General features: G+C 35.7%; 1 non-coding gene across 1 annotated transcript; it reads right to left on the reverse strand.

The window, feature by feature from the left end:
• Positions 1–9202: 9202 nt before the first annotated feature.
• On the reverse strand, positions 9203–9309 carry LOC125497133 (small nucleolar RNA R71). The gene has a single exon (XR_007273777.1). It is a non-coding gene; the product is annotated as a small nucleolar RNA R71 (small nucleolar RNA).
• Positions 9310–12010: the final 2701 nt, after the last annotated feature.

A 12010-nucleotide genomic window follows, 5' to 3' on the forward strand; every position in this document is an offset into this window, starting at 1 on the left:
AAGATGATGGATTAGTTTTTAAAAATTTATTTTTTGAACAAGTGGTAGGTATTTTCGAGAAAGGATATAATAGAAGAGGGTGTAGGATTGATTTTGAAAGATAATTTTTTAAAATTGTTGGAGAATGGTAGGATAGATATGATGGGGAAGATTTATTAGATAGCAAGGACACAATGAGAAGAGGTAGACATGCATGACGACTCTAACTCTACCATGATCACTTTTCTAGGTGCACTTTTTAGGCTAGGCTCGAACTTAGGTGATATGCATGAAAATACTGGGTTTTTTTTCTAGAATTAGGTGAGTTTCATTTTTAGACAAAAAAAGACTCCTGGAATGATCATGATATTACGAGAATGCAGACGAAAAGAACACCGGATCATCCACCATGACGACTAAATCGACAAAACAAGAGATGCACAGGATGCGTGCCACGCAGCATTGCTGTGCACGGGGCACAACCTTGCATCTGGTGCAAGAGCGGTGCGCCAATCGCAACTTAATGCGTTTTCTCCTCGACATGCTTTTCGGCGATTTAGGTGAGATTTTGGCTAATTTTGACGATCTTTTTTTAGACGCAATTTTAGGTGGAATGTACATCAATGTTTTGACAAGTTAATAGGCAAAACTGAAATCACAAGTAAATTTCACATAACATGGATGCAAAAGCTCTCAATCTAATGTCCAATTCTACGTGTAAAACTATGGTCTGGTTTAGGTTAAGGCTGAAAAGGGTCCATGTAATCCCTCGTAATTTTATGAATTTTATAAATATATTTTAATGTATATTTTTATATATATATATATATATATATATATATATATATATATATATATATATATATATCTTATTATACTTTAGTATTTATATAATTGATTTCTTAAAAGGTGACTTTTTGAATGTCAAAAGAATTATTTAATGATTTTAAGTAATCAAATATTTAATTTAGTCATGTTTTGAGAAACTACTTTATAACTAAACTAGTGGAGTTGAATTAAAAAGATTTTAATATTAGGTTAGAGGAGCGTAAACCTTATAGCTTTTCCTATAAACATCTTCATTAAAATAACTCATCAAAGCCCAACTCCTTATCGGATCTCTAATGGGGGAACCTATAAATACCCTTTATTACACAATTTCCCACACATTAAATATATTATATTTTCTCTATCCTCCTCCCTCTATTTTTCGACCCTCTCCTCTTCTTTTCTTCTCTCTCTTATTCTCTTCCTTTCTCTCGGTTTTCTCCTCCTCTTCGTGCCATCTGGCGACCATCACCGATCGGCAGCAGCACCAGCCGCCGCCCTTCCCCCTTGCGCCACTGTGTGTCTTCCTCCTCTTATTCTTTGATTATTTTTTTCCTCCTCAAGTTATATTTAATGCAAAGTTATATTTTAAAGAATTGTTTTAATATGTTTATGTTTAAAGTTATAGTTTGATGATTTTAAATATAAATCTAAGATTATGTAGTTTATATAATAAAGTAATTAAATTTTAGAATAATTGATTATGTTTAAACTAAGATTTTAAGTATCAAAATAGATTCTTAGGGTTTTATAAGTTGAAAAATCATAGTGGTATATTATAGTTTATAAAATTGTGTATTCTTATGATTTTTATTATGTTAAAGTATGTTTAAAAAGGATTTTATTATATTATAAGTTTCTGGAAATTTTATGCTTATGATGGAGTTTTTATGATCAAAGTATGAGTTTTCAAGATTTTTTACAACTAGTATAGTGGTACTATACTAGGAGGCTTAAATAATAAAGTTTTAATGATGCAAAAGGTTTTCAAACACTTTTAAAGAGGATTTAAAGTATTTTAATAATACTGGAAATTTATAATGTATTGATTTGTAGTTATGTTGGTTATTTTTAGGCAAAGAATTCTCTTTAGGCCAATTTTAAGCTTGTGAAAGTGGTCTCTCATTTTGTCTATACAAGGTACGTACATATCTATGTGTTGATTGGATTAGTATCATGTCCTAAGGATGAGATTTATGTAGTATCATGTATAGAGAACTATTTATAATTCATATGTTATTTATATTCAACTAGATTTGCATGTTTTATGTCGTTGTGTGAAGCATGTTGATTATGATGATTATATTATGTTTGTATGGAAGATTAATGCAAGCATATGGGATTTGGGAACTTTATTTTATTAATTCACATGAGGAATTAATATATATGTTGGTATTAGATCATGATTGAATCATGTTGTTCCCTTTTTGGATTATTTAATTACTTTATGAGGACCGATGGTCTTATTTGGCAAGTTGGTTTTTCAACTATGACAGGTTGGTTGGTTGTTGACTTGGTTCAACAAATAAATAAAGCACTGCTACAAAAAAAACAGCAAAAATAACAACCCTAAATTAACTCTTATTTTAGCAATTGTTATGTAAAATCTAAATTTATCGTTTTAACAGACAACATATCACTTAACAATTATCTTAATGTGTGTTATCTTTGCTATAAAATTAGTATGTGGTGTTTTATTATTAAATTTTTTATAGGAATGTGGTGCTTTTTTATTAATAATAACAAAAAATTGTCAAAATAGTTATATAAAAAAAACCGTTTATTTGGCTAGAAATTAGGAACAGTTTAAACCCTTAAAACATAAAAAAAGAAACCCCTTAAAAAAACATAAAATAGAAATCGTAAACCCTTTTTCTTCAATTTACAATTGTTGTAACTGAACTCTAAGTGTTGTACTTAACGCCTCACTCGCACCTCCGAATTCCACCTCCAGTTTCCATCTCCGGCCCTCAGCTTTGACGACGTTTCTTCCCTCACACTCTCAATTTCATTCCAACAGACAACATGGAAATATTCATCGAAACTTGAAACTTCATTCTACCCAGCAAATCGTTTTGGGAGAAACCGACAACCATAATCACCATTGTTACCGGCAGTTTACAGGTAATTCTTAATTTCAAGCCCTTGTGTATTCTAATACATAAAGTAACTGATTTTGGTGGCTTTATTGTTCAATTTTTGTTAATTTAATCAATTTTCTAGTTTTTTTGGATTCGTAATTACTACTTTGATTTTCTGAATTTACCAAAATTAGGTTTGTAATGAGTTATCATATTGAATCTCGGTATTTTCCCTGCTTATGATTTCTCAAAACTAAGTAACTGTATTTCAAGGGGTGACTTATTTATACCATAGTAGTATAAAGCAATGTAATTGTATTTGAAGCGAATGTATTTTGAGAAATATGTTGATAATCTTATTTTCCTTGTAAGATTATAAGATTGCTTAGTCTAATGCAAAACAGGGAGTGTATTTTGAGAAAATCTGCTTATTAACGTCAAATACCACAGTAGTCTAAGCAATGTAACTGTACCGCAATCGTAAGATAGTATTGAATCTCAGGAAATGAATCTTGGTATTTCCCTACTTATGATTGCTCAAAACTAAGTAATTCTATATTCAAGGAGTGATTTTCTAGAAAAGTAAGTAATCACATGAATGCACTTGCAAAAGTCTTGCTCTATACATGAAGCCTTGTAATTGCTGTACTTGGATATACTCACCAAAATTAGTAACTCTTTCTAGAATTATGAAATATTCATTTCCTTAGCTATCAGTAACAGTTGCAAGAGATTGGCCACCCTTTTTAGTGTCTCATTTAGGTTATCAATTGATCTCTTATACAGTTTCATGGCTTTGCCTCTCGTACTCTTGAGTTCTTGTATGCAATAAATTACACTCCATTGCTCATTGATGCGATGTGGTGCTCATGTCGATTGTGTTGTTAAGTGTTAACCCCAATATAGCAAACACCAAACTTAAATCATAAGACAAATTTCTAATTGTGTTATCAAGGATGGAGACTTTGAAACAACCAAACTAATGCGGCCTGCAGCTTCCTATTATCATTCACCTAAGTATTATCTGCATATAGTGGACTCAAAGGCATAGCTTTTGATCCTCTCTTTTGTGCTAGATTATTTCTTTTTGCTCTTTCTCTTAGTTTATTGTTCATCGTCCTTTTAGTGGGTGGTATATACCTATTTTTTTAGTTGTTTGCATAGGGATGTTTTGTCTGAAGAGAATAAATATATATGATGCAATATCTTCAAAACCAACATATGTTAAGGGTTTACTTTATTTAATTTAGGGGTCTTTTGGAAAGATGTAAGTTGGAAAAAGGCACTTTGTGAGGATTAGAGATTTGACCTTACTAAGCCCTCTTTACCTGTGCTAAGACACAGCTAAAGGAGCGGAACTGCCTGTTCATTCCTGCCTGTTTGAATTTGTTACTTCCTATCACATCATATCATTATCTCTTTGGCCTAGAAGGCAGGGTATGAGACCAAATTTATGCAACTGTACACTTGCACTTTGTAAAGCTTTTCGGCTTTTGATGGGAAACTTAATTGACTGAACGTAGTCAGTAGAGAAAATTATTGTGATAGTTGATTAAATCCATTATGAAAATTTTCCAAAAGTCTTCGACTCAGGTTGAAGGTAGAAAATAAATTTATCGTGGTTGGATTAGGGGTTTTCTCTTTGAAGATCTTTTTATTATTTTCTGGTATCACTTTGGGATGCTATGAAATTTTCTTTTGCGTGTCTTTGTTAATGAAGAATCATGCTATCAGAAGAGCTGATATTGGCAGAAGAGTCCTCGAAACAGCGTATCCAACCTCCAATTCTAGAGGGAGAATGGGATTGTGCACATGGTTCTTGGATTAGCTACGGTATAGAAAAGATGCAGGCTTGAAGTCTATTGAATTTGATTCAGAGTCATTGTTATTTCCTTGGCATATGCTAAAATCCGTGGATGATGACCTTTTAATCACGAATAAATGGTATATTGCCCTCTTATGACATCTTTAGCAATATGACCTTGTGAACAACTTCAAAGGTTTTTAACGTCACTTTTATATTTGTCCTGTCATGAGCCAGTGTGAAATTTGTGTGAATTAAGGTGTTGTTATTCTAGAGTCTTAGTTTGATCAAAATGATGAAAGATTTTGGGCTTGAACTTCAATTTTTTTATATTTTCTATGAAAATTGGGTGGCCTGTTGATGCTCTTAGTTTGATCAAAGTGATGACTGTTTTATCTATTCCATGTGACTATGTGCTTTCAAGTTTTACCATTACCACCAACAGTGCAATATAGGATGGTGTTTGGCACTTGATAGTTGCTCAAGAATAACATGCCAAAGGGGTGGGGGTCTACAAGTGGTTGATCGTCACTGGTAGAGCGGTTTATAGGAGTAGTACATTCACCTCTTGGCTTACTATTAGTAAGGTAACACCACTATTACAAAATATATAATTTTATTTCACTGTAAAGTGTAAGGTTTACTTGTCCAACTAATAAGTTGGTGATTTAGCTCTAGGGTCACAGGTTTTATGTCCCTTACTGCTCATCGAAACTAAAAAGCAACCAGTATGCCAAGTATCTTCTCCACCTAGGACCAAAATGCTTCTTTAGCACGTACCATCGAAAAGATATCAAGAAGATTAAAAAGAATCTGGAAATTAGATGGAATCAAATAGAGGTACCTGACTTTGATTTCATTATTTTGATATACAAAAATATTCTTCATCGTCTATATTAAAGTATTGTGATTTCTTGTGTATAGTGCCCTCGCCAACCTCTTAGTACTCTAAAACTGTGGATATTATGCGTGTCGCTACATGTTTGAGATGGTACAGTTGAGACGACTAGTTATTTTAGATAATATAGTTGAACATTATTTATAATTTGGCTTTTCTAATTTTTATATGATTACGAATCTTTCAGACTGTAGATTTGTATCTATATTATATTAGACAGATGAAGAGTAGTTTGGGTAAATTAGTTGAAAAACACTTGATTATTATTTTATGTATGAAAGATCTTGCTACAACTATGATAAAAAGAGTTCTGAAAATTAAGCATTGTTTAAAGTAATTTCCTCAACAAAGCAAGCAACAAAAGCATTGCTAGCTAATTAATGTACCAAGAAAGAGGATGTTAGACTTTGCATTAGGCCATTAAAGCCATGAACAAGAGCTTTCTCGAGGTATTGGGTCAATGTTTTTTCTCGAGTCCCTTATGGTCGTATGACCTAAAACAATTGTGTGCACCAATTAGAACTCATCGTGCTTGCATACTTTTATTTTAGTCTCAATTGTTAATAACTACTCCCACTTCAAACTTTGGGGAAAAAATAAACATTCATCTTCTTATTTGTTTCCTTTTAATTTGTGCATGATTAATTATAAAGTTTAATTACTTTTCAAGTTTTTATATATGAATGCTAATGTGTAATTATCTTTATTGTAGTACTATCAAGGCATTGGTCCAACCTATTCTCAGGAGAAAATTGATGAATTGAGGGAGTTGTGGATTACATATGCTGGAGATCAACACAGAGCACAAATGATGAATGAGTTCTAACTTTCCGCCTAATTTTTTTTTACCTTAATCCACTTTTGGACATACATTATATTTTTGAATTTGGATATTGATATCATGTGAATGTGGCTATATGCTAGATTCGATCTTGTTTATGATTTAGATTAATATTGATATGTATATATAGTAGTTTTTTTAGAAGTTTAGAATTATGAATATTAGTTGAATTATTTTGTGATATAAAGAATTTCGGAAGTTTGGAATATCATATTCAATTTATTGGTTATAAGATCTTATGGGTTGAGTATTAATTATACAACAGATACAGGTACTGTATAAAAAAAAAGGAATTGTACTGTACGACATAGTTGTGTGCTGCGTGATGTAACGCACACTGCCAATATATGCGTGAAATGATAATTTGATTATTTTTGAAAAAATATTATAGATAACAGTTATAGGTTATATATGTTATATATATTATAGGAAAACATAACAGTTATTCAAGATAAGTGTTAAATTTTCCTTCTTTCAATTTGTCATATAAATAGCAAACATAACACTTATTTACAAAATGTGTTATCTAGCGGCATAACGTGTATTATAAATAACTGTTATGTTTTTTCTGGCAAACATAACACTTTCGTCAGGTGTTATGTTTACTTTACATTACATTGACTTGTGATGTTATGGTTTTATATAGAGTTTTCTCCCCTAATTATGTGCTAAAAGTTGTGATTATGGTGCTCTTAGGAGCCATTTGGTACTAATTCTCTCCATCTAGTTGTGGTTTGCTATTTTGTATTGAATTGTAGGTTTTGGAAGCTATCACCTACTTTACATGATTGCACAGTGGATTAGAGAGGTTAGATGCCGAGTTTCTAGATCCCGAGGATGATTTCCGGGACTTTGAGCAAAGAAAGAAAAGAAAACGAAGATAAGCCGATCGGCCCGATGGATCGGGCGGCCCAGCCCGATCGGGCGATATACCAGTTCTTCATACTTCAGCTGCGGGCCCGATCGGGCGTTTTAGCCCTGTCGTAATTCGGTCTTTCGCCCGATCGGGCGAGTTGGCCCGACGTCGGGCGCCATTCCAGCACTCTGCCTCCCATTTCATAAGGCCGCCCGATGTCATCGGGCGGGTCAGCCCGATTGCATCGGGCGTCTTGCGGTTTTGCCTAAATCATCCTTTTTGGAGCCCGATACCGTCGGGCGACTTTGGCCCGATCGGGCGGCTGGCGTGACGCGAGATTTTTAATGATTGCGGGCCCTTTTTTCGAGATTTTCTTCTATTGTTTTAGGGCTTGTATAAATAGAAAAATCAGAATTATTAACTCCTATCTAGTTTTATTATTAGTTTTTCTCTCTAGAGTTTTGAAGAACCTTAATTCATTGCTTTGTGATTTGAATTCAAGATCAAACCTTTTGCTTATTCATAGTTCAATATAATTGGTAATCTTTCTTCTTTACTTCTTTGTTATTTCTTCCATTATTAACTATTTTGTTTTCTTAGTTATTTGCCATGTTTCCAAGTATGAGTTTTTATATGATTCTTGTTATTGATTTCATGATTATGAGTGAGTAGTTCTATTCTAGAATTGTGGAGATCTATGTATACAATAAGGGATTGATAGATTAGTTTGATTATCTGGTATTTCAATTGTTTCCTTTGATTGTTTCTTCATGCTAGGATTATAAGTTAGGCCTGATTTATATTTCTACTTCTGCAATACTGAATCTACTTCGAGAGGAGAGATACCGTATAGGCTTTCAATTATTAGGCAAGTGACCCTTGACTATGCGAGAGCGGCTGGGTGATCTTTGAGGGAGGTAATGTTCGAGAGAAATTACTGTGCCCTAGACAATTGACTTACTAGGTGGTTATCGTTTATCCTTGATTTCCCGAATTGTATGCATAGTGATCCATGATTCTAGTACTTTACTGATATATTTACACCTTCTTATTTAATTCTGTTACCTGTTTAGCTTAGTAAACAACCATTCATCTGATTTTGTTAGTATAATATTAAGTTCAGATACAATAGTACAACTTCTCCCTGTGGATTCGATCCTGACTTCCCTGACTACTAGTTAGTGGACCTTAGGTTATTTTTGATTAGGTGATGCGACTTTAGCCTGTCAAATTTTGGCGCCGTTGCCGGGGAGACGGTTTATTTTATTTTGTCTGAATTATAATATTAAACTAACCTCTACTCTGAAGAACACCTGTTCTTTGGAGCATCTCACGTTTGTTTTAGTGTTTTTGGTGTATGAGCAGGAAATTGAAATCTCCAAATCTCATCCCGTTCGATCCAGAGATTGAAAAGACCGCTCGTAGACTCAGAAAGAAAACTAAGCAAGCTAAGCTGTCTGCAGGGACACCCTCCCAAAAGACACCATCTCCACCACTTCCCCACACAAGAAACCCCACCTCACCTATTACTGTCAACATGGGTGAGAATGTTACTCGAACCTTTAGAGATTATGCGCAACCATCTCCTGATAACGTGCCTACTGGGGTACGGATGCCCACTATTGCTGCTACAAATTTTGAGATCAAGTCTCATGTTTTGAATATGGTTCAGAACAATCAGTTCGCTGGGTTACCATCTGAAGACCCAAATCAGCATCTGCAGAGATTTTTACAGTGTTGTGCTACTCAGAAGCAAGCTGGTGTTACTCCTGATGAGATGAAGCTCCTCTTATTTGGTTTCTCTCTGCGCGATAAAGCTTTGTTCTGGTATAACAAGCTGCCTTCCACCATCACCACCTGGCCAGAACTTTCCAAGATTTTCCTCATCAAGTGGTACCCTTACCAGAAAACTGCAGATATGAGACATGCCATAGTTACTTTCACCCAAGATCCTGGTGAATCTCTATATGAAGCTTGGGAGCGGTTCAAGGATCTGCAGCGTCTATGTCCTCATCATGGGTTGGACCAGTGGTACTTGTGTCAGATTTTCTACACTAGAGTTGATGCAGATACACGACGGGTAATTGATGGAGCATCTGGTGGGTTCTTCATGGATAAAGCAATTGAGGAAGGGTATGAACTTTTGGAGAAGCTAGCATCTAATCAAGCCTCTACCATTCGTTCCTCTTTGAAAAAAGGTGGTAAACATGATGTTGAAGCCATTTCTCTACTGTCTGGGCAACTAGCTACTCTAACTCAGAAAATTGACTCCCTGAAGTTAGGTAATGATTCCTCCCATATGAGTGTTAATGCGATGGCTAGTGCTTCTAACTATAATGTGCATGTATGTGATGCTTGTGGAATATCTGGGCACAACTCTCAAGAGTGTCCTGCGCTGGGAAATAACTGTGAGGCTGTCAATGCTTTCCAATCACAACCTAGGAACCAATTCAACCCCTATTCTAACACCTACAATCCTGGGTTAAGACAACATCCCAACCTCTCATATAGGAGTACTAATGTGTTGAACCCTCAACCCCAACAACCATATCCACCTCAACAACAGGGTCAACAATACCAACCTTCACAACAAGCTCCACCTGGTTTTCAGAGAAATCCAACCCCTCCACAGCCTGCTCCTCCTGCTGACCCAGCCATGACAGAGTTGAAGAATATGATGTTCCAGATGCAGAAGGGGTTCAATGCTTTTCAAGCTGACACAAAAGCTCAACTGGAAAATTTGGGCACGCATAACAAGATGTTGGAAACTCAACTAGCTCAGTTGGCTAGTTCTTCTGCTAGTAGGCCACCTGGGGCCTTACCTTCCAATCGATGCAACCAAGGGACACTGCCAACGCCATCACTCTTAGGAGTGGACACATTATGATGGTCCCCCAATGCCTAAGGATGGTCCGGTTGAGTCAGAAAAAAATGCAGACATAACTGAAACTTCGTCAGCTCCTGAGGCTACCACCAACACAAATGCAGAGAAGCAGACATACCTGAAAACAGTCCCTCACCACTCCTGCGATCAAGGTTCCCTTTCCCACTCGTCTATCAAGGAATAAGCTGGATCACCAACTTGGTAAGTTTATGGAGGTAGTGAAAAATCTTCAGGTAACTGTTCCATTTACTGAACTCATTACTCAAGTACCTGCATATGCTAAATTTTTGAAGGAAATTTTGACTAGGAAAAGAGCTTTAATGCAGTAGAAACTGTTGCCTTTACTGAAGAATGTAGTGCTCTTTTACAAAATCAATCCCCCCCTAAATTGAAAGATCCGGGGAGTTTCTCCATCCCTTGTAATATTGGCACCATATTTATTGACAAAGCCTTATGTGATCTAGGTGCTAGTGTTAGTGTCATGCCCTTGACTGTTTGTAAAAAGCTTGACATGGGAGATTTAAAATGTACCAACATTACTCTTCAAATGGCTGACCGTTCTGTTAAATACCCCTAGGTATCTTAGAGGACGTTCCTGTGAGGGTAGGTAAATTTTACATTCCTGTGGATTTTGTTGTGCTTGACATGGAAGAGGATACTCAAATCCCAATCATTTTAGGGAGACCATTCCTTCATACTGCTGGAGCTGTCATAGATGTAAAAATGGGAAATTAACTTTGACTGTGGGGGATGATAAGGTAACTTTTAGTTTGACCAATGCTTTGAAAAGTCCCATGCTAGAGGAAGCCTGTTACAGAATAGATGTCATTGATGTGCTGGTTAATGATGACATGCCTCAATCCCTTATGCGGGATCCACTGGAGGCTTTGCTTTGTTTTACTCTTCCACAGGTGATGATATTATCCGGACTACTGAAGCGGATGCTTGGGAAGCAGCTTTTACCTGTGTCGAGCTTGATGGTACTACCACTCATGAGGATGAACGGTTAGTATGTGCTACTCCACCGGTAGAGGTAAAGAAACCTGAACTGAAACCCCTTCCCCCTTCTCTGCGGTATGCTTTTCTGGATGATTCTGAAAATTGCCCTGTGATTGTTAGTGCTGCATTAAATGATGGTCAAATGTCTCAACTTTTATCTGTTTTGCGACAACATAAAAAGGCAATTGGATATAATATTGATGATTTGAAAGGCATAAGCCCTGACTTTTGCATGCATAAAATCCATCTTGAGGATGATCATCGTCCTAGTATACAAGGTCAGCGTCGTTTGAACCCGAATATGCAGGAAGTTGTCAAAAAGGAGGTTATGAAATTGCTTGATGCTGGGATTATCTATCCTATTTCTGATTCTAAGTGGGTGAGTCCAGTTCAAGTGGTTCCTAAAAAGGGTGGTACTACTGTAGTTAAAAATGAGAAAAATGAATTAATTGCTACAAGAGTAGTTACTGGGTGGCGTATGTGCATTGACTATAGGAAATTAAATGTTGCCACAAGAAAGATCATTTTCCCCTTCCCTTCATTGATCAGATGTTGGAACGTCTAGCTTGTCATTCTCATTTTGTTATCTAGATGGCTATTCTGGTTTTTCCAAATCCCTATCCACCCAGATGACCAGGAGAAGACCACCTTTACATGTCCTTATGGTACCTTTGCCTATAGAAGGATGCCCTTTGGCCTATGTAATGCCCCTGCTACTTTCCAACGTTGTATGATGGCCATATTTTCTGAATTTATTGAGTCCATCATGGAAGTATTTATGGATGACTTTAGTGTGTATGGCATTATTTTGATGCATGTTTGCTGAATTTGACTAAAGTA

Source organism: Beta vulgaris, chromosome 4, assembly GCF_026745355.1.
Source record: "Beta vulgaris subsp. vulgaris cultivar EL10 chromosome 4, EL10.2, whole genome shotgun sequence".
Classification (NCBI taxonomy): domain Eukaryota; kingdom Viridiplantae; phylum Streptophyta; class Magnoliopsida; order Caryophyllales; family Amaranthaceae; genus Beta; species Beta vulgaris.